General features: G+C 40.4%; 1 protein-coding gene across 1 annotated transcript in view; it reads left to right on the top strand.

Moving 5' to 3' along the window:
• The window catches only part of NKAIN3 (sodium/potassium transporting ATPase interacting 3), an 829,211-nt gene that overhangs the window by 746,073 nt on the left and 59,267 nt on the right, over positions 1–23,871 (top strand). The gene's annotated exons all lie outside the window — the stretch shown is intronic.

Raw genomic sequence — 23,871 nt, forward strand, 5'->3', positions numbered from 1 at the left:
TGAGTTCTTCCAGTTAATTACACAGTGGCGGCAAGATATTTAATCATAGCAAATGGAAAGTCATATCCACCCAGTCAGCTGTGTGCTAAAGCAAACCATTTGTAAATGGAAAATCTCAAAGAAACTTTGGGGCTCAAGCAGCAATAAACAAAGCTATAACATTTTTAGCTTACATTTTAGTTTTCTGGTTCAGCAATAGTGGTATTGCTATCATATTACCAACTGAGTAGAGAACTCCCCCCATACTGTTTTGATTCTCAATTTCAGCCAAAACGTCGAGATAGGGCTACGTTCAGCTTACTGTTGAAACCTTAGCTAAACAAATCCAAGATCTAGAGTCTGATTTATCAAATCTTTATAAAAACTGAATGAAAGAAAAGTCTTAGAGGCCCTTTAATTAAGTGCCTCTTTTATCGAACTACACTGGCGGTCCCCAGTGCGGTAATGCCAACAAAGCCCATTCACTTTGAATGAGCTTTGTCACCTTTGCTGCGTGGGATCTGCTAGCGTGGCTTGATAAGAGGCCCTAAGTGGTGGCTTGATAAGAGGTCCTAAGTGGGATAATGATTTGCACTTACCACATGGTTACTGCAAAGCCTGTGCGATAATTTTTGGAGCATTCCTACCATCTGCCCAGACAGAGCTACCACACAGGAGAAACCTTTACCACATGGTAAGTGGAGTGACAGCACCAATGCACTTACAGCCCTTACTCTATAAATGTTATGCTCCTAAATTTACAATCCTAAACTTTATGCTCCTAAATTTATGCTCCTAAATTATGAGCGGGAAAACGCTTCTTTCCACCTTAGCAGTTTGCAGCAGGCACGCGCTGAAAACTGAGCATGCGCAGGTGCTGGTAGCATTGAGAATAGTGTTTTCATTACCATCAGGGGGAAGTCTTCAGCTGGCGGAGCTTGGGATCCCCACCTGCTACCGCTAATACGTGTGCTACTGTTGGGTGGGCCTGATCCCAGGCCCACCTGTGGCCACGCCACTGCTTAAAGCACCTGCAGTATGCTTAACACACCTACATTAGGCTTACTGTGCTTTCACAAATAGGACCCTAAAAGGGGAATTTGTGCTGCAGTGGCCCTTTCAACAAAGGCATTAAACCCAGTACTGCACAGTAATAGCCAATAGCATCTAATATTTTTCATCACACTGACCTATAACAGAAAATGCCTCTGTTGGAGACTCATGAGTTTCAGTCATTGTCAAGATTCCCCAATTTGAAATGTCACATTTCAATTTCTTAGTTTCCTTCTGGTGTTCTATCAGTGCGAGAGAAAAGGAAAAAGATGCACAAAGCTTCTAGTCAGGACTGGCTTAGTTATGGTTAACAAGAAATATCCATTAGTCACACAAAGCAAACCTGCCTCTTCCAGTTTGGAATTGCCAGATGCTGAAGTTGTGTCAGAGGAAATCATTAGTTAAAAGGGACTCGTAAGCACTATGTGCCAACTGTGCTAACCAATTTTCTCATTAACAAAAAAGGAAAAAAAACAAAAACATGCTTTAGTATTTCTGCACCACTCTGCTTATTTTAAATATATTTTTGAGACATGTATAGTATATTCTGTTTTTATCACCACCATATGGCCGTATAATTTATGCATTCTTGTATCCCACTATTATCCAAAAACAAATATCGGTTCAAAGTGGCTTACAATTTACATTTTGGTGGAGTTACAATAGTGTTGTGCAATTTGGAGAAGGCATCTATAGTTTGTGTGGTTATTCATAGAGTTTTTGAAGAGATAGATTGATGAGGAAAAGATAGTGGTAGCTTTTGTGTTCAGTTGTAGAGTTTTGGTGATGTTTATTCATATAGAAAGTCTTTTACTAAAGATTAGCTTGAGTTATCTGCAGCAGGGCCCATTTTATTCCTGTGGGCCCTTCTGCAAATAATTCGAGCGAACCTTTAGTAAAAGACCCTCACAGTTTTTGAAGAGGTAGATATGAAAGGAAGACGACAATATCTTTGTGATTCACTGTAGAATTTTTTGAAGAGGTAGGTTTTCATTTCTTTTCTGAATTGGAGGAGATTTGTGATGCTTCTTATGGTTTGTGGTATATTCTAGCAGTCTCTTTCCGATGTGATTGGCCTTTTTGATTAACACTGTTAGTTCTAGTTGGATCTGTTTTGAGAGTTTTACTTGCAGGCTTAGTAATGTGGAAGACAGAGCTTAATATGGAGAGGGCATGGCTGCTTGCAGTTTGCTTCCAGTGGCAAATAAGCATCAGAGCATTCATCTATGTATGTGACATTTTTAATGTGCACACAACATTCAAGCACCTTACATAAACAATATTAGAAACTCGTATGAATATTATTTTTAGAAGCATAATGGGGTTTAATTTACTTGTATTCAATTGGTTTGTGTGCCAATTCCATTTGCTTTTAGACTCTCATCACATAAATGAGACCTTATTAGACCTAAAGAATGCTATGCATTAATCTCACAAAATTTGGATTTCTTGTAATTGAATCTTTTGCTTATGTTGTCTCTCTCATTAAAAAAACTTTTTTGAAACTCTGGGTGGGTGAGTGGGGAGAGGGCAGAGGTAGGAGTGGGAGGCTAAATGGCTGCAGGACTGTGACATGTGTTGCAGCATCCAAGAGGCTTGGAGAAATAGGCTGCACTTATGAAGAAGGTAAAGCTCAAAGAGAGGGTACAGGTTCTTCCTTCCAAGCCTCCATTGTGTCCCTCCTGGACTGACCAGTGCATTTGTTATCCATGAAGAAGCTCTGAAAATGGTCATAGTGGGGGAGTCACGCACGCTGTAGTGGGTGCTGTCTTACCTCAAGGTCACATTACTCTCTCCGGAATGAGTTTCGCCAAGAGTGCTGATGGAAAGGAACTGGCAGCTCCCCACAAAGGCAACAACCATTGGAGCTGTGAAAGGAGGAGGAAGTAGCAATTCAGAGTGAGAAATTTTTCAAGATGCTGGTGGTTGTCTCCATGTTGGAGGAACCATAGGTAAGAGAGTGAGGGATGTGGTGAGGGTGCTGAGACAACTGGTGTTGCTGACCTGATTTGATAATCCCCGAGTGAGCCCATTGATGTATGTAATATTTAAACTTCTGTGCTTGTACCACAGAAAGGCAGTATATCAAGAATCTTAAACATAAGCATATTAGGGTCGATATCCAAAGTGATTTAACTGATCAGAAATGGCTCCTGACTGGTTAAATCACATAGGTGGGGCTCTCCGCTGATATTCCTAGGATTTTAAGGGTCCTTTTACCAAGCTGTGGGAAAAAGGGCCATGTGCTAGTGGCAGGGGCTGTTTTTCCCGCACACCCAGGCCCTTTTTACTACAGTGGGCAAAAAAAGTCCCCAGACATACATGGCCATGTGGTAAGAGAACTCTTACCACGTGGTCATGCAGCAGGGAGCCCTTACCGTGGCGATAAGGGCTCCCACACTAACCCAGCAGTAACCTGTCTGATTACTGCCGGGTTATTGCTGCGCAAGCCATTTCCGGGGGTTTTCTTTTTCCCCCAGAAATGGCGCTCTTGGGGCAGGACTACCACTGGCGGCTGCATTGGGCCGGCAGTATTCCCGGAATAGTGAGCGGTAAGCCTCTTCTTCTGGTCACTCCCCCCATTGACTCTTTACAGGGATTTACTCCTCCAGTAATCCCCAAACTAACAGGGGATTGCACTGCTGTATTTTCACGGATTAGCATTACCAAGGCACTTGCTTATAGAGCAAGGATTTATGGACCAGAGACAAGCATCACAACCAGAGAAGTTGCTGGCTTGGGTAGTGTGGCGGTAAGGGGAACCTCTATACCCCTGCAGTCAAGAGAAGGGAGAAGGAGTCCATTTCAGATATCATCCTTGCAAAGCCACTGAGTTTGTCTTCAAGCTGCCTGCAAAGCTGTAAGTGTTTGCTATCTGTCTTCAGCACAGATAACTGTATAGGAGGTATTGTAAGACAGTACTCATAAATACCTTTGGGGTACTAGGATCATTTGTAGTTATTCATGTTGTTGTAATAGGTTTTATGGTTTGTATATATGGTTGAATGGATTGAATGAATGGACGTATATTGGGGGTGTTTTAGATGACATATGTTATTTATATGTAAAAGATTGGTTAAATAAAGATTTGTTATGTTTATAACAGTTGTTGAAGACTGAGTAGATATATAGTACAACTATTTATAGAGAGGAACTTGAATTAGGGTTGTGTCAGCACTGATAACATTGATCTTCTGTTTATTGAGAACAGCATGTCAAGAACTATATATTTGTGTGACCCTCTATCCATCTACTGAGCTGGTCTGAAAGTGTAAGGAGTAAGGAAGTATAACAAATTGTGTATGCTGCTAAGGGAAAGATAAGATTGTATATAGTTGGCCATATGTTAAATTACCTGCATCTGTTACCTTATCAGTTAAAGGAACTAGACTTGATTTTCTGAAGTAGGCTGTGAAAACTGTAAGGCTGTTTATAGCTACACTGCTTGCTGTTTTAGATTCTTTAATTTGTAATTTTTCAATTTGTATTTTGTATTTCTTATGTTTTCAGTACTTTCATTCTTTAATTCTTTTTAGGGCTGCATTTCAATTAAAATTTATAATCACAATTAATCATGCGATTAAAGGTATGATTTGTTTTGTTTTCCCCCATTCCAGCTCCTTGTGACTCTGGGCAATGGAGGGTTAAGTGACTTGCCCAGAGCCACAAGGAGCTGGAATGGGGGAAAAGAAAAACATATATTTAATCGCACAATTAATTGAGATGAAAATGTTTATCAAAATGCAGCCCTAAAACAGTAAAAGTTTGTGGTTCAGAAACAAGACTTTATGTGGACTTGGTTATTAATTGGACTATGAATGTAAAGTCTGATGCCACTTGCTCAGCCTTCTAGAGTAAATCCTAGTCCTGGCTCTGTCCCTGAACTACAGATAAGAGCATGTTCCCCTTTCCCACCACTCTGAACTATACTAGGCAGCTGCCTAGGAAGGATGGGTTATATACATATACCTTGGTCTAGCATATGTGTTCTCAATCCATTTCCCCAGGACACACCTAGCCAGTCAGGTTTTCAGGATATCCATAATGAATATGCAGGAGATAGATTTGCATAGAATGGAGGTAGTGCATGTAATTTATCTCCTGTATATTCATTGTGGATATCCTGAAAACCTGACTAGATAGATAGATGTCTCCTCAGGACTGGGTTGAGAACCGTGATCTAGCACCTCCATATCCTAGCCATGGGCATGGTATATGTGTCACGGATTACTTTTGACAGCTGCCAACATGGTTTCATGAGGATTGCCACATAAGGGGCCCATATGGACATTTAATTGTGCTGTGCATCATAGTGACGCTGATGATTGCCCCTAATGATATATATAGTTCTCATGTGGCCATGGACATTGTCTACTGATTGTGTGTTGTACCATGAATACCTGTCTGCTGTCTAAAGGAGCTGAACGTTTGACTGCATGGGCAAATCGTCAGGTGTCCTGGGTTTGAAGGTATCTTGGTGGCAATGTCTCCAAATGGGTTAGTTTTGCACACACTATGACAGTAATGAACCTCAGTACCGAGCTTGGGAATATAAAGTATGGTCTCATTATCTCAAATTTACTGTTAATACTCGCTATAGTACTTGCATTGTGCAAAGAGAGCTTCCTTCTGGAGTTAGATGTACTGTAACCTGTATAGGCATCCTATCCAAGGATGCTTGGAAATTCTTATTAATGAGGCATGTGGCACCCAAAACAATGGGAAATATTTCTGTGTCTTTGGTTTTGGACTGCATTTCTTGATACTTGATCTTTTCTCTCTTTATTCTATTCAAAGAGTAATCACTTGGGACTGACAGCTCTATGATCAATGCCATTCTAGTGTTTTTCTCTTACTGCTATCTCCGGATTCCTCGCATCTAGCTTATTATCAGTCAGAATAGGGATGTCCCATATGATTATAACTTCTTCATTCTCCATAATTCTCTGGATGGAAGAGAAATACCACCTTGTTCATTTTTGCATAAGAATTTTCTGCCATCAGAACTTCGCAGCCAGCTATGAGATGAGTGACTATTTCCAGTTCTTTGTTACAGAATCTACAGACTGTCTGTAGTATCCGTCTTTTCTGTGTTTGCTGTAACCCATCTTATCTGTAATCTGCTGTCCTGAGCTGCAACTATCATTCACTCAACCTTAGATTTCATCAATGAATGGTTCCTATAGAACACTTTGTATTTTCCTCTGCATGTTTTCATTTGCCATTTGTTTTTCTTGATTTGCTGATCTAGTTCTTCTTCCTTCACAGTTCTGTTGCTTCCTTTCCTTTTGGTACTAGTAGATTCTCACTCATTCCTTCTGCTTGCTGAAAACTTGACCAAATTTAGTGATGGAGATGGATTCTGGACATTTCTTTTTCTTTTTTTTTCTTTTTTTTTTAAATTTCAAAATATATATACACAATAAGCATACATAATGAAAAGTAAAAAATTTAAGCAAGAAAAAGAAACAAAGATAGGGGGAAATTCTATATATGGTGCCTTAAAATTCGGCGGTATAGCAAAGAGAGGGAGCAAAGTACAAACAAAAAGTCCAAACAGCAAAACAAAAAGTACCAGGAGCCTTCAAAAAAAGGAGATAAGAATTTTAATTGAATGTATAGATGAAACAATCCTAGAATGGACCTAACACGGTCCGTGTTTCGGCGCACAGCGCCTGCATCAGGGTTCACGAAGTGTAGCAGAAAACATACGGCTGTGGGCTGGAAGCAATATGCTGCGCCACCGTGTTATCCCTTCGTGCAATGTCAAACGGAGAGATACTCTCACGAAACAACTGCTTCTGGTCACAAGATCAAAGAAAGCTAAAACAAAATTTGGCGCCATAAAACCACACAGCTAGTGTGATTCTATAAACTACATCTAAAGTTAGGTATAGCTTATAGAATATGCACACACAATATTCTTGTAACTAAAATTTGGGCGCACTCATTTAGGCCACCTAAAACTAGGCCTAAATACCTGTACCTAAGTTATGCACACATCAGGTGTATTCTATAATAGTAAGCATAGTTTTTTGAAACGCCCACAACCCGCCCATGGCCATGCCTACTTTTCGACAGTTTACATTAGAATTTACATACACCACGTAATAGAATACACCTAGAAAGTTGTGCACATAAAAGCCAATTACTGCCACTAATTGGTTGTTAAGTACCAATTATCAGCAATTATTGGCTTGTTAATCAACTAAGTTGTGCATGTAATTTGGCCTTGCAGCCAAATTAGCATCCACAAATTAAGGAGCCAAATATAGAATTGATGTGATAATAATTATTAAACACTTGCCCATATTATAGAGATCACTGATAGGAACTAGTTGGATACAAAAACAGAAATAATTCAAAACAATAATCTTGCAGCGCAGGACACAAATCCAATACTTTTCATTAGAGTCTACAACCACCAGGTGGAAAATTTAACTACTTTTTTACACTTATCCTGAAGAAAATTCTGTAATTGAACTGGATCCCAAAATATGTAACTAGAATTCCCACGATTAATCAGGCATTTACATATAAATGTAAGAATAAAGGTTCCTACCTGCTTCCAAAACTGTAGGGTTGTGAGCAAGTGCAAAGTGATGCATGTGGGAAAGAGGAACCTGAATTATAGCTACATAATCCAAGGTTCCACATTATTTTTTTTTTTGTTACATTTGTACCCCGCGCTTTCCCACTCATGGCAGGCTCAATGCAGCTTACATGGGGCAATGGAGGGTTAAGTGACTTGCCCAGAGTCACAAGGAGCTGCCTGTGCCTGAAGCAGAAGTCGGCCCTTGCAGATCATCAATGTGGCTGCGCAGGCTTCTGCGAGTCTGACGTCCTGCACGTACGTGCAGGATGTCAGACTCACAGAAACAGAAGCCTGCGCAGCCTTCTACATGGAATGTTGCTAGTGGAATAGCAACATTCCATGTAGAATCTCCAATAGTAGCAACATTCCATGTAGAATCTCCAATAGTATCTATTTTATTTTTGTTACATTTGTACCCTGCGCTTTCCCACTCATGGCAGGCTCAATGCGGCTTACATGTGGCAATGGAGGGTTAAGTGACTTGCCCAGAGTCACAAGGAGCTGCCTGTGCCTGAAGTGGGAATTGAACTCAGTTCCTCAGGACCAAAGTCCACCACCCTAACCACTAGGCCACTCCTCCACCGACCAAGAAAGGGATCTAGGTGTCGTTGTTGATGATACATTGAAACCTTCTGTTCAGTGTGCTGCGGCAGCTAAGCAAGCAAATAGAATGTTAAGTATTATTAGGAAAGGAATGGAAAACAAAAATGAGGACGCTATAATGCCTTTGTATCGGTCCATGGTGCAACCGCATCTCGAATATTGTGTTCAGTTCTGGTCACCGCATCTTTAAAAAGATATAGCGGAATTAGAAAAGGTGCAGAGAAGAACAACAAAAATGATAAAGGGGATGGGACGACTTCCCTATGAGGAAAGGCTAAAGCGGCTAGGGCTCTTCAGCTTGGAGAAAAGACGGCTGAGGGGAGATATGATAGAAGTCTATAAAATAAGTAGTGGAGTGGAATGGGAGCCCAGAACAACAAGTTTGGTTTTTTTCTTTTAAAAAGTGCCTACATCACTGCAGGCAGTTTTACAGGCTTAAAAAAAAAAAAAAAAACCACTGTTCTGACACAGTTCTGTAGGTAAGGGTGGTCTTTTTTGGGAAGCCAGTCAACCGTACCCTTTATCACATAGCTGCCTGGAGTAGAGAGGTCTGATGAGCCTAAATATACTAAGACATTATCTTTCAGCTACCTCCTCTGCCTTGGGGGTAAAAACATTTGGCTATAGGAGGCTCTCCCTATGTCTCTTACAGTATACAATATATAAGGATAAACGTACTCGTAATGCCACAGAAATTTAGTTCAAATAGAGAACCATCATATTTAAGCTAAGTGGCGAAGAAAGCACTTCCCTCTTTTACAGGTTGTTCATTGTGAGAATTTATTTATTTATTTATTTTACACTCTTATAACCTGCCTAGAACTAAGTGGGATACATAAAAACATTCATAAAAAATATTTAAGAACATGGGTGTCCTTTTACTAAGGTGCGCCAAAAGTGGCCTGTACTGGTGTAGACACGTGTATTGGACATGCACAGGTCCATTTTTCGGCGCACCTGTAAAAAAGGCCCTTTTTTGCCTGAAAATGGACGTGCAGCAAAATAAAAATTGGCGCTCATCCATTTTGGGCCTGACACCTTCCCGCCACCCATTGACTTGTCAAATGCCTATTGAAAATCCAGATACACAATATCGACCTGCTCAACTTTATCTACATGTTTGTTCACCCTTCAAAGAAATATAATAGATTGGTGAGGCAAGATTCACTGAATCCATGTTGGCTTTATCTCATTAATCCATGCTTTTGAATATGCTCTGTAATTTTAGTCTTTATAATAATCTCTACCCTTTTGCCCGGATCACCTCTGCAACTGTTTTTAAAAATCGGCGATACATTGGACGCCCTCCAATCTTCCGGTACCATGCTTGATTTTAAAGATAAATTACATATTATTAACAATAGTTCTGCAAGTTCATTTTTCAGTTCTATCAGTACTCTGGGATGAATGCCATCTGATCCAGGTGATTTGCTACTCCTGGAACACTACTCTTCCTCCCCTTTTCTGTTTCCTTTGGTGAAACCATATTGCCCTGCATCTGTAATCTGTGGAATTCCAGGAAACTCGCTATCCTTTCCTCGAGCAGCTCCTCCATTACCTTTCCAACCACTGAAGTAAGGCTTACCGGCCTATAATTTCCCACTTCTTCTTTGTGAAGAGGGACCATACTCACTCTTCCGCAACCCCATAGAACCTCCTCTATCTCCAAGGATTTATTAAATAAAAAAGGTGATGAGTTTTGACTGCTGTTCCGGCTAAAAGATTGCAAACAGTCTGCACTGGGGCAAAATCCACAGCCATTTCCACGGATTTTCAAAACAAGCATATGCACATACTTTCCAAAGGTCTCTATTCTATCCTTATCCTTCTCAATCTATCTGCTGCTTTTGACACTGTTGATCACCGCCTACTCCTTGATAGATACACTGTCCTCACTTGGATTTCAGGGCTTTGTTCTTTCCTGGTTTTCTTCTTATCTCTCCCATTGTACTTTTAGTGTATACTCTGGTGGATCCTCCTCCACTTCTTGGAATAGACTTCCTCAGCTGGTATGTCAAGCTCCATCTCTGGCCGTCTTCAAATCTAGGCTAAAAGCCCACCTTTTTGATTCTGCTTTTAACTCCTAACCCTTACTCACTTGTTCAGTACCCATGTTTTATCATTCCCAACTTAGTAATTCCCTTATCTCTTATTTGTCCTGTTTGTCCTAATTAGATTGTAAGCTCTGTCGAGCAGGAACTGTCTATGTCCAGTGTACATCTAGTAGCGCTAAAGAAATGATAAGTAGTAGTAGTAGTAGTACTTTCCCTTTGAAAAGTGCTGTGGGTACAAATTATGGGTAGATTTTTTGCACTTGATTTTTGTACAGATTCGGGGTTTTTTTTTCCAATAGATAACAATGCATGTACATTTGAAAATGCATTCCATGAAGCCAAAAGAGAGACCTTCAGAGATCTATTTTGGCCTCTCCAGACCAAAATAAATATCTGAAGGTGCTTCCTCTGAGTGTGGCAAACCACAACCATTGTGGAACAACACACCTGCTTTCAGCCAAATTCAGAAAGGGAAATTCTCAGATAGCCAATTACACAGATAGATGGCTTTGAAAATTGTCCCCTGTGATATCTGAATTCGTTGAGAAGAGAAAGAACCCAAGCAGTTGTGAATGAAGCGTCTTGTGTTCTGTAGTCTAACAGAGTCCAGTTCCATTTTCAGCTGGAAGCTCAAAGGAGCAGGAGTAAGCTGTGGAGCCAAAATAAACAATTTGTGCTTAGAAACATTTTTTGATTCACTTATCGTTAATGGAATAAAATGAGTGGCAAATTAACTGGCCTGATGATAAACTTTATTAGGCAGTAATGCAATGACATTATATCATCCACAACATGACGAGTTCTGAAAAGACAGGGAAAAGAGGTATATTTGGGCACGCTGCAGTAAATAAGTCTCTTGTCTTCTCTTTTTGTTTAAATATACAACTCAGAGTTAGCTTAGGCAGAGCTGACAGGTACAGGCTGAGAGATGTATTGTAGCAGTGTTTAATTAACATATGCAGAACAAAAAACCTGCTAAAGTGCGTAGACGTGATTGGCCTCTGCAGAAAAAAGAAATATTTACGCTGCCTTCTATTCTGCAAGATGGAGTGGTCTGTAAAAATTACACATCTAATAAACCTCTAAGGGACACAGATGTGTAACTCCTAAAATAGCCTGAATATTTTCTTTTTTTTTTTTTTTTAAATCTTTCTGTGTATTTACCTATAATTTTAAAATCCACTTGGTTTTCCACATATATCGTCTTAATAGAGGGAATTCAGTTTCTATGTCAAGCAAATTGATTAGCATAAGTATGTGTGTCTTTGTAACATAAATTTTGACTATATAATATAAGACAATTTCTGTTTATCATGTTTTCTCCCATAAAAGAAGTGTAGCACACTGCTCCCGGGAACTGCTGATTGGCTGCTGGGTGGCAGCATTTTGAGGTGAGACCAGCTGCTTAAGCTCCTGAAATATCACCAGTGTCATCCATATCACCTCTGGGACCTGGCACAGCTCTTGTTCGAGTGCCAAAAATGCTACAGATGTAACTGAAGTCAGATCTTCCCAGTGCTCAACCCTGATGTGCTGCTGCTGATGTAGCAGTTCACTGACAGCTCAATCAGTCCTACAAAGCTGGTTCTGAAAGGAGAATTCCGATAAGAATCATTCTGTCGTTCCGCTGCTGCTACATGTGATTTTTGGCAAATCACTTGGCCCTCTATTTCCTCAGATAGAAAGTTTGATTGTTTGCTCTCCAGGGACCGAGAAATACCTAGTGCACCTGAAGAAATGTGAAGGAAGATAGAGGGAGAAAGGACCTGGAGGAGAAAGGAGAAAATGAGAGATGCAGAACAATGGGAGGGAAGAGAGAGAGAAAGAGAGGTTGAGATGCTGGTCCAGGGTACAGAGGGTGAGATGCTGGGCAATGAGTGGGAAGTATGGAAGAAAGAGGGAGAGATATTGGACCCGAGGTGGAAGAGGGGGATGGGGGAGAGATGCTAGACCATAGGGGAAGGTAGGGAGGGAAGAGAGAAAAAAGATGCTGGACTATGGGGGCTAGGTGAAGAGGGATAGCAGGAAGGAGAGGGGGAGATGTTGGACCATTGAAGGAGAGAAAGAGAGATACTGGCCCACCAGGGAGGGAGGGAGGGAGGGCAGAGATAGGACAGGGAGATGCTGGGGAGTGGGAGATGGAAGGGATGGAAAGGTCATACTACAGGGGTTGCAGGAAAAGAGAGGGATGAGATGCTGGGAACAATGGAACCATGTGGAAGAGGCCATGGGGGGGGGGGGGGAATAGTGAGTGTAGAAATGTGCTTGTGGGGAGTAAATTAAAGATAGAAGGGAATAGAAAACTGGTGAAGGAGTAAGAGGGGAAATGGGAGAGCTAGGAGGTGAGAGAGGCAGAAAAGGAAGGCAGGAAAGAGCTAACAGGGAAAAATCAATGTCAGAAATAGGTGTAGTGAGGCAATGGAGCAAGACAAGAGGAGAGAGGAGACATAATAGATGGATAACAGCTACTGGAAGGGAGTTAGCAGAAGACAGACAGGACAGCAGAAAGTGGAGAAACTGGAACCAACAACATGGGAAAATCAAATGACTCAATAACAAAGGTAAAAAAAACAACAACAGTGTTTTATTTTGAATGTATTAGCTGGACTGCATTAACTTTTGAAAATGTGCATTATGGATGTCTTTGTATTGTGTTCAGTTCAAAGGGAAATGTATTTCTGTTTTTATTTCTCCAGTGACTTCCTGGGGTTCCCAGTTCAATTTTTGACTTCATATTTCTATTTCTAATTTGTAATCCCTTGTTCTGTATTTAGTGAGTGTCTGTCTGTGTTTGCTTGTGATTGTGGTGTGATATGCTGTTTGCATGTACAGAAATTTGTAGTAGCCCCACTTGTTCTGTTTTACCTGTAGTAGATGTATTGGTGTTTTAGTGTCCAGTGTAATATTTGTAATGCTGCATATTCATAGGTAGAGTTCTTGCTGTTTGAATCACAGGATTAGTGCTACTGTTGTATGTCATGTTTGCTACATGTATGTTGAGTTAGGATTTTTTTCAGGTTCTGTATTTCACAATGTGCCTGATATTGGAGAGAGTTATATTGTTATTTCTCTGATGACATGAATATCAGAATATTTTTTGTATGGTGAATTCCATGGAGAAATGTCTTAGTTCTGATCTACATCTTTTGTTGGGGGAAAATTGAATTTTTATGGGTGCAGCGCATGTTTACATTTATCTCATAAGAACTGCTATACTGTGTCAGACTAAAGGTACATGAGGCTCATGAATGCAGTGTGCTCATATGCGAACATCGTCCATCTGGTGTGTGCATCGTCCATCTGGTGTGTGTGTGTGTGTCTCGACTGCAAAAAGGTTGAGAACTACTGCCCTACAGCCTCAGCAGAATTTAGAAAGCAAAATAATGTGCAGTTCTTTCCAAATTTATATCCTGGCTGCACAGCTAGAAAACTTCATTTACTGACCTACAGAACATGAACTGAGGTTGAAAGGGGGCCAACTCAGGAATAATGTCAGGAAATATTTTTTCACGGAGAGGGTTGTAGATACCTGCAATGCCCTCCCGGGGGAGGTGGTAGAGATGCAAATGGTAACGGAATTCAAAAATGCAGGGACAAACACAAAGGAATCCTGTTTAGAAGGAATGGATCCAAAGAAGCTTAGCAGAGATTAGGTAGGAAAGTTGGTGCTGGGCAGACTTCTGTGGTCTGTGCCCTGATAGAGGTTGAATAGATTTAGATGGGCTGGAGTGAAGCATTTCAGGGGCTTTGACAACAACTTCAGAAATGCCTTGTGTCGGGCAGATTTCTATGGTTGATGCCCTAAAAATGGCAAGGATAAATCAAGATCAGGTATACATATGATATATCACATCATACCATATGTAATAAGTTTATCTTGTTGGGGAGACAGGATGGACCGTACAGGTCTTTATCCGCCGTCATCTACTATGTTGCTATATGTTACTATGTTCAATCTCACTAATTGGGGTTGTTTTACTAAAGAGCATTAGCCCTTAACACACAATTGTGCATGCTAACAGGCTACCGCAGAATGTATTAAAGCATTTACGGTATCTTTTCTATGCGCTAACCCCAACTTTATTCAGCTAACTCATTGTGATTAGTGCCAGCAACCAAACAACACAGAGCTGACGCGGCAGCACATAGCCACCCCTAAATAGGAGGCGGTAAGTGTCCCCACATTAATTCCTTGCAGGTACTGTATGCTAATGAAAACATTAGCATATGACTTGCAATTCAAACAAAAGCAAATGCTCTAAAAATGCTGTGTTCAATCTGGGCTCAGCATACAGAAAAGTCACACATTAAAGCCCAAATTTTACTGCAGCTTCTGAGAAGTTCTGAGAGAAGAGGCCAGTTCTCTGGTAAGTGAACACTATTTTGCTTTGTGCTTTGGGAACTTAAAGATTGGGGTTTAAAGGAGGAATTGTAGGTTAGTGATAGGCAAAATAAAAATATAAAAAGCAAATTTTATCAACTCATCCCCTTCGTTTTAAAAACTTTGTACCACAGCATTAACAGAATCTAGCAGGCACTACAAGATCTAGTTTAGGTTATGACAGCTGTTGTAGTTGGTGATTCGATCATTAGGCATATAGATAGCTGGGTGGCTGGTGGACATGAGGATCGCCTGGTGACTTGCCTGCCTGGTGCGAAGGTGGCGGACCTCACGCGTCACCTAGATAGGATTTTAGATAGTGCTGGGGAGGAGCCGGCTGTCTTGGTACATGTGGGTACCAATGACATAGGAAATGTGGGAGAGAGGTTCTGGAAGCCAAATATAGGCTCTTAGGTAGAAAGTTCAAATCCAGAACCTCTAGGGTAGCATTTCAGAAAATGCGCAGGGCCCAAGAGACAGGCAGAGCTCCAGAGTCTCAATGCGTGGATGCGACAATGGTGCAGGGAGGAGGGATTTAGATTTGTTAGGAACTGGGCAACATTCTGGGAAAGGGGGAACCTATTCCGAAAGGATGGGCTCCACCTTAGCCAGGGTGGGACCAGGCTGTTGGCATCGGCATTTATAAAGGAGATAGAGCAGCTCTTAAACTAGAAACGGGGGGAGGGGGAGAGGCCGAGGCCAACAGTCACTCAAAGGCACATGGTTCAGGATAAGGTATCTTTCAAAGATATTACCAAAACAGGGAAGATAGGGTATCCTGACAGTGAGATTGCAAAAGAGACCCTGGTAGATCTGGTGTCCTTAAAAATAGAAAGCAGACAAAAGATTTCAAATTAATACTGTTAAGTACTGAGCATGATATAAATAGGAACAACAAAGATAGTTTGAAATGTCTATATGCGAATGCCAGGAGCCTAAGAAATAAGATGGGAGAGTTAGAATATATTGCACTAAATGAAAAATTTGATATAATAGGTATCTCTGAGACCTGGTAGAAGGAGGATAACCAGTGGGGCACTGACATACCGGGGTACAAATTATATAATAGTGATAGGGTGGATCAAATTGGTGGAGGCATTGTATATTAAGGAGAGCCTTGAATCAAATAGATTGAAAATTCTGCAGGAAACAAAACACTTCTTGGAATCCCTGTGGATTGAAATTCCATGTGTAAATGGGAAAAGGAAAGTGATAGGAGTGTACTACCGTTCAGCTAGCTAGGATGAACAGACAGATGTAGAAATGTTAAAGGAAATTAGGGATGCAAACAAACTGGGCAACACAATAATAATGGGTGATTTCAACTACCCCGATATTGACTGGGTAAATGTAACATCAGGGCATGCTAGGGAGGTAAAATTCCTTGATGAACTCAAGGACTGCTTTATGGAGCAGCTGGTACAGGAGCCGACAAGAGAAGAAAAACTTCCAGACCTAGTCCTTAGTGGAGCGCATGATCTGGTGCGGGAGGTAATGGTGCTGGGGCCGCTTGGTAACAGTGATCATAATATGATCAAATTTGATATTAGCTTTGAAGTAAGTATATGTAGGAAATCAAATACGTTAGCGTTTAACTTTTAAAAAGGAGACTATGATAAAATGAGAAGAATGGTGAAAAAAAAAACTTAGAGGAGCGTCTGTGAGGGTAAAAAATTTACATCAGGCGTGGATGTGGTTAAAAACACCATCCTGGAAGCCCAGGCCAAATATATTCTGCGTATTAAAAAAGGAGGACGGAAGACCAAACGACAGCTGGCGTGGTTAAATAGTGAGGTGAAGGAAGCTAATAGAGCTAAAAGAAAATCCTTCAGAAAATGGAAAAAGAAACCGACTGAAAATAATAAGAAACAGCATAAGGAATGTCAAGTCAAATGCAAAGCGCTCATAAGGAAGGCTAAGAGGGACTTCGAAAAAAGGTATATTAAAAGCAGGAAGCCGGCAAAAGAATCAGATGGACCACTAGATGACCGAGGAGTAAAAGGAGCGATCTGGGAAGACAAAGCTGTAGCAGAGAGATTAAATAAATTCTTTGCTTCAATCTTCACCGAAGAAGATTTGGGTGGGATACCGGTGCCAGAAATGGTATTCGAAGCTGACGAGTCTGAGAAACTTAATGAATTCTCTGTAAACCTGGAGGATGTAATGGGGCAGATCTACAAACTGAAGAGTAGCAAATATACTGGACTGGATGGTATTCATCCCAGAGTACTGACAGAACTGAAAAGTGAACTTGCGGAGCTATTGTTAGTAATATGTAATTTATCCTTAAAATCAAGCGTGGTACCAGAAGATTGAGGGGTGGCCAATGTAACGCCAATATTTTAAAAAGGTTCCAGGGGAGATCCAGGAAATTGTAGACTGGTGAGTCTTACGTCGATGCCAAGCAAAATGGTAGAGACTATTGTAAAGAACAAAATTACAGAGCATATTCAAAAGCATGGATTAATGAGACAAAGTCAACATGGATTTAGTGAAGGGAAATCTTGCCTCACCAATCTATTACATTTCTTTGAAAGGGTGAACAAACATGTGGATAAAGGTGAGCCAGTTGATATTGTGTATCTGGATTTTCAGAAGGCGTCTGACAAAGTACCTCATGAAAGACTCTAGAGGAAATTGGAGAGTCATGGGATAGGAGGTAGTGTTCTATTGTGGATTAAAAACTGGTTAAAAGATAGAAAACAGAGAGTAGGGTAAAATGGTCAGTATTCACAATGGAGAAGGGTAGTTAGTGGGGTTCCCCAGGGGTCTGTGCTGGGACTGCTGCTTTTTAACATATTTATAAATGACCTAGAGATGGGAGTAACTAGTGAGGTAATTAAATTTGCTGATGACACAAAGTTATTCGAAGTCGTTAAATTGCGGGAGGATTGTGCAAAATTACAAGAGGACCTTACGATACTAGGAGACTGGGCGTCTAAATGGTAGATGACGTTTAATGTGAGCAAGTGCAAAGTGATGCATGTGGGAAAGAGGAACCCGAATTATAGCTATGTCATGCAAGGTTCCACGTTAGGAGTCACAGACCAAGAAAGGGCTCTAGGTGTCATCGTTGATGATACGTTGAAACCTTCTGCTCAGTGTGCTATTGTGGCTAAGAAAGCAAATAGAATGTTAGGTATTATTAGGAAAGGAATAAAAAACAAAAATGAGGATGTTATTATGCCTTTGTATCACTCCATGGTGCGACCGCACCTCGAATATTGTGTTCAATTCTGGTCGCCGCATCTCAAAAAAGATATAGTGGAATTAGAAAAGGTACAGAGCCGGGCGATGAAAATGATAAAGGGGATGGGACGACTTCCCTATGAGGAAAGGCTAAAGCGGCTAGGGCTCTTCAGCTTTGAGAAAAGACGGCTGAGAGGAGATATGATAGAGGTCTATAAAATAATGAGTGGAGTGGAACGGGTAGATGTGAAGCGTCTGTTTACGCTTTCCAAAAATAGTAGGACTAGGGGGCATGCGATGAAGCTACAATGTAGTAAATTTAAAACGAATCGGAGAAACTTTTTCTTCACTCAATGTGCAATTAAATTCTGGAATTCGTTGCCAGAGAATGTGGTAAAGGCGGTTAGCTTTGCGGAGTTTAAAAAAAGGTTTGGACGGCTTCCTAAAGGAAAAGTCCATAGACCATTATTAAATGGACTTGGGGAAAATCCACTATTTCTGGGATAAACAGTATAGAATGTTTTGTACTTTTTTGGGATCTTGCCTGGTATTTGTGACCTGGATTGGCCACTGTTGGAAACAGGATGCTAGGCTTGATGGACCTTTGGTCTTTCCCAGTATGGCAATACTTATGCACTTATGTAAATGACCCTATTCTTCATACGTCATTTCTTTCCTATATATTGCTGTGTCCTTGAGTAGGCCAACTCCATTTACTTTCCCTTCCTGATTTAGACTAGAGGTAGTTTTATCTATTTTCCCTAATACTTCTGGTTCACAAATTAACTCTGCTTTGCCCGTGGACACTGAGGCCTAAATTCACATTTGCAGGTTTAAGTTACAACCTTTTTGCTGGCCGAAATTAAACTGCATAATTATTCATATAGTAGCTGAATATCACTGACTATCCATAAAGTTATGCAGTACACCCATATTCTTTCTTAGTACTATCCAGATAGTGCCAAGGCATTCTTAGGAATTTTCAGCAGCATTATCCATAGTGCTGGTAAATATTTGCAGGTAAGGCACTTCTGCATAACAGCTGCCACTATCAAGGAAATTCTACATACGGTGCCTATCATTATCATATTACTAACAATAGTTCCACAAGGTCATTTTTCAATTCTATTCTTACTGTACACTGCCTTGAGTGAATTCCTTCAAAAGATGGTAAATAAAACCTAATAAATGAATAATAAATTCTATCAGTACTCGGGAATGAATACCATCTGGTCCAGGAGATTTTTTACTCTTCAATTTCTCAAATTGCGCCATTACATCCTCCAGGTTTATAGAGGTTTCATTCAGTTTCTCTGATGTGTCAGCTTTGAATACCATTTCTGGCACCGGTATCTTTCCCAAATCTTCCTCGGTGAAGACCAAAGCAAAGAATTCATTTTATCTTTCCGCTATGACTTTGTTTTCCCTGATTGTCCCTTTTACCCCTTGGTCATCTAGCGGTCCAACCGATTCCTCTGCTGGTTTCTTGCTTTTAATATACCTAAAAAAATCTTTACTATGTGTTTTTGCCTCCAACACAATCTTTTTTCGAAGTCCCTCTTAGCCTTCCTTATCAGCGCTTTGCATTTGACTTGACATTCTTTATATTCTTTCTTATTATTTTCAATCAGTTTCTTCTTCCATTTTCTGAAAGATTTTCTTTTAGCTCTAATAGCTTCCTTCACCTCACTTTTTAACCATGCCAGCTGCTGTTTGGTCTCCCTTCATCCCTTTTTTAATACACAGAATATATTTAGCCTGGGCTTCCAGAATGGTATTTTTGAACAGCATCCTTGCCTGATATAAATTTTGACCTTTACAACCGCTCATCGTTTTCACTGTTCTTCTCATTTAACCACAGTCTCCTTTTTGAAAGTTAAAAGCTAACGTATTGGATTTCCTGTGTGTACTCACTCCAAAGCTGATACCAAATCTAATCATATTATGATCACTGTTATCAAGAGGCCCCAGCACTATTATCTCCTGTACCATATCATGTGCTCCACTAAGGACTAGGGGCAGAACAGGGGTTGTAATGGTGGGAGGAACATGGGCGGGTCAAGGGTGTTCCCTTAAAATGTACGCAGTGTTATAGAATTCAGGGGATCTCCGCACTGAACTTGCACACTCAGATTTACACTTGGTGTAAATGTTTGCACCCAAAGTTGGGCATAGATTCCAGCGCTATGAGCTATTCTATAAAGAGTAACCATCGTGGAGCACCCTTTATAGAATACCATTCAGCTTCGGGTTTTTTCAGCACCATACACTGAATCCAGCCCTATGTAGAAAACTGTTTTCAAATATCCAGCCTTATGTTCTTAAGATATTCCTACTTTGAAATGCTAGTGAAGATAAACACTTCTGTTAGCACGCAGCATTTCTGGTGTCTTTTCTAATTTTCCTAAGTTAATGCTAGTACCTTAAGTAATGCATTTTAAGTGTATTAAAAAAAAAAGAAAAAATAGGTTTTCCGAAATTGTTATTCACAGGCTCTAGCAAGTGGAAGCAGTAAACATGCATCAAATAGCACATAAAATGCAGCTTTATAACAGTGACATTAGAGAACATCTGTTGTCAGTAATCTAATGAGGACTTTATTTATGGGAGGTATAACATTATTTACTTTGTTTTATCCATAAAGTATATATATTTTTTAAAAAATGTAGTGAGCATAATTTTCAAAGTCATGTACCTCTGAAAATTCCCTTCCTCTGCCCAGCTGGCCATCTTCCACAGTACACACTTACATACAGCTGGGTGAAAAAGGATCATTCCCATGGGTGTGCTTAGGTCAATGGAATAAAGTAGCCTCTCTACATTCAATTTTCAAATGTATGCATGCTATTTTTCACCTGTTCAGCTGTCTGCACAGGCAGGAGGCACGTAGTATGCATGTAATTTTATTCTTGATTCACATCTCACGTTCACTCCTCAAATATCCAGTGTCTGCAAAACTGGCTTCTATATTCATTGCCAACTTCCAGCTATCTGTTGATACTTCATTTCTGACATTTTTCACTCGACGATTGTGTCCCTGCTGACTGTCAGACTGGATTATAGTAACATACTATATGTAGATTGCACTCAGTTCCACATTAAAAGAATTCAGTCCCTCCAGAATGTAGCCATCCATTTGTTTTGTCATGCCCAATGCCACAATCATGTTTCTCCTCTGTTACAGTAATATTATTGGCTTTCTGTTGAATTCACTGTCACCCAGGTGGATCGGCCCATTCCAAGTGCTGCTGAAAACTCATTCTGCCTTCAAGGTCGCTGAGAGATGTGCTTGGATACAACACACCCATCTCAAGCCTGGAAGTGATCCCGCCTCTTCTGATCCTGGGATAGTTCCTCCTGCTGATCTTGTAGTCTCATCTGATTCAGAATTCCCTGCGGTGTCCTCTGTTGCTCCTGACCACCTTGTAGATCGGGTCCCTCCTCTTTGACTTTGTCGCATCTCAGGGGAATAGCAGTACAGTCAACCCTCTTCCTCCTGACTTTGTTCATAATCTATGGAGCTGTCCAAGCTCAGAGCCCGCTTAATCTGGACAATGTTAATTGGTGGACTTTGCTAGCGCAGGCTGCACTTAATAGTTCATCCTTTTGTGTAAAGGGAAGTGTGACTGTAAATGCTGTTTTGACTACCTGCTTTTTGGGAGTTGCTTCCACTGTGTGTGCAGTTTTAAATTATACCGTCTCTACTCTTGCTGATCAGGGTGCTATCACCTTTGTTTCTATTCTGTATGTGAGACACTCAACTCCTTACACCAACTCCATTCCTTTTGCTATCGCTGTCATCAATGTTATATCAGCTACTAAAATGTAAAAGGGGATAAAAGGATATATTTGCTTTGGGGAATTGCGTTAACCTGCACTGTATAAGATTTAAGGACATATGCTCAGGACATAAGGACCAGATATTTACTAATAATGTTTATTTACAATACAGGTAATGCAATGTTAGAAGGCAGTTTTTAGGGATTTTACACAAGGGAAATGTGCCACAAGATAAATATTGTTAGAAAGTCTGAACTATGAACTAGATTGGATTAATAGTAACTCACTTTGATTGAGGCTCAAATGAATTCTTTCTGCTGCTGGCTGGAGTTGTGAAGGAGCTCTTTGCTGGAAAAGAAGTCTTTTACACAGATTTGTTGAGAATGGAAGGTCCAGAGTGGTGCAGATCATCCAGCAGGCAGGGTCCAGGGAGGAGAAAGGATAGAAGAGAGCCAAGATGGCTGACTGAGCATGTTCTAGTGTTTTATAATTTCTTGTTGGACCATAGGCTGCAGTCTTGTGGAGTGTATTTGATCCAATGAAAATTCAGGGGTAGGTTCTCTTCCTGTTTTTGAAAATGGAGCAGGGTAGCTGGTCACATGATTAAATGACATCATAAGAGATCCTCACTGGCCATCAGCTGTGATATACACCCAGAAGGTACTTGACAGGATTAAAGGAGTCATCGTCTGGAGTAGATGGGCTTCATGTTAGGTGGGTCATAGTCTGGGAGTTTTGCTGTCTTTTGTTAACTCCAGTCTCTGTGATTGCTGTCAATATGCAGACTTTGTTTTTTGGAGATATGGTGATTGTATCCACCCAGCCAGTTCTGTTGCTACAAGCTATCAGTGGTCTTCAGGGGGAGGGTGAAGGTCAGAACTATTTTTCTGATACTGCTCCAAGAAGTCTTTGCAAAACATTTTTATATAAATATATTTTTCCAGCAAAATCAATATTTCTGACAATTAAACTCATGCTTATGCTACTGACTGTTTTACATTCTTAATGCTACTTCTAAACTCCAAACCCTGTACAAGATTACTTCTCTTTATAACTCCAATATGACCTGTTAGACTATTACTCCTCTTTCGTTTGCCTATGCTCCTATGTATTTACCTACAGGCTGGTTTCTCATGTGTGAATGTACTGTTTTCTCTTATGTGCCAGCTATTGTGTCAGGTGGGCCATGCACAGTTGGTCATCTGACCACTGATGGGTTTTTTTTCACTGGCCTTCTGCTCTCCCTTTCTCTCACTCTGAGCATGATAGGATTCATTTTGCTCCTGATTGCGATGTTAATTTATTGTCTACAGCTTAAGCCGTGGATCTGGCAGTCTCTTTGGTTGGCATTCCTGCTTTAAACTGTCCATAGTCACAAGCAACTTACTCATGTCACTTGTTCACTGGCCAAGACTATTTACCTCACTTCATCTCTTTTGAAGTCCTGACTCAAGAGCTTAGCTCTGTGCCACAGGCAGTAATTCAAAACCATCTTGTCATAGATTATCTCCTTTTAGGTGCTAACCATGGATGTCATGAGTTTGAGGGCATATGTTGCTTTAATCTCACTAACAACAGTGTTGTCATTAAACAGCATCTTGCTAGCCTAAAAAAATCTGTCCTCACACCTACAGCATTCTACTTCTGGGGATTCTTTCTTGTCATGGCTTACTAACTGACATCCCTGACTTTGGCTGGCTACATATTCTGGCTATTTCACTTATTGGCGTTGGTCTGCTTATTCCTCTGTCTTATTTATTTAAACATTTTTAAACCATATTATCCGATTGTCCTAAACAGTGTACATCTGGAACATACACAGTGAAAGACACAAAAAACATAGCAGAATACATATAACTACAACAAAGAATCACTAAATAAACGCATCTTCACCAAGACTAATATCTTGCATCAGGAGGTAAACTACTCAGTTAGACTGAAAAAGACTGAGCAAAAAGAAATTACTTTAACTGTTTTCTAAACTGAAGGATTGAAGTTATCACACGTAAGCTCACAGGCAAAGTATAAATAGCTGCACCCACAATCTGAAGCATTGCTGAATGGTTAGCTTCAAACCTAATGCACATAAAGGAATGAATGTCCAATTAAAATTTATCCAAAGAATGCAGACTACGAGATGGCTGATACAAGCTTAAAGATGTGTGGTAGCAGTGTTAGTCCACTTTTAAAGGTAATCAATAGAAATAAAACAAAATAAAACATGGAAAAGAAAATAA

The sequence above is a fragment of the Microcaecilia unicolor genome, chromosome 1 (genome assembly GCF_901765095.1).
Source record: "Microcaecilia unicolor chromosome 1, aMicUni1.1, whole genome shotgun sequence".
In the NCBI taxonomy this organism is placed as follows: domain Eukaryota; kingdom Metazoa; phylum Chordata; class Amphibia; order Gymnophiona; family Siphonopidae; genus Microcaecilia; species Microcaecilia unicolor.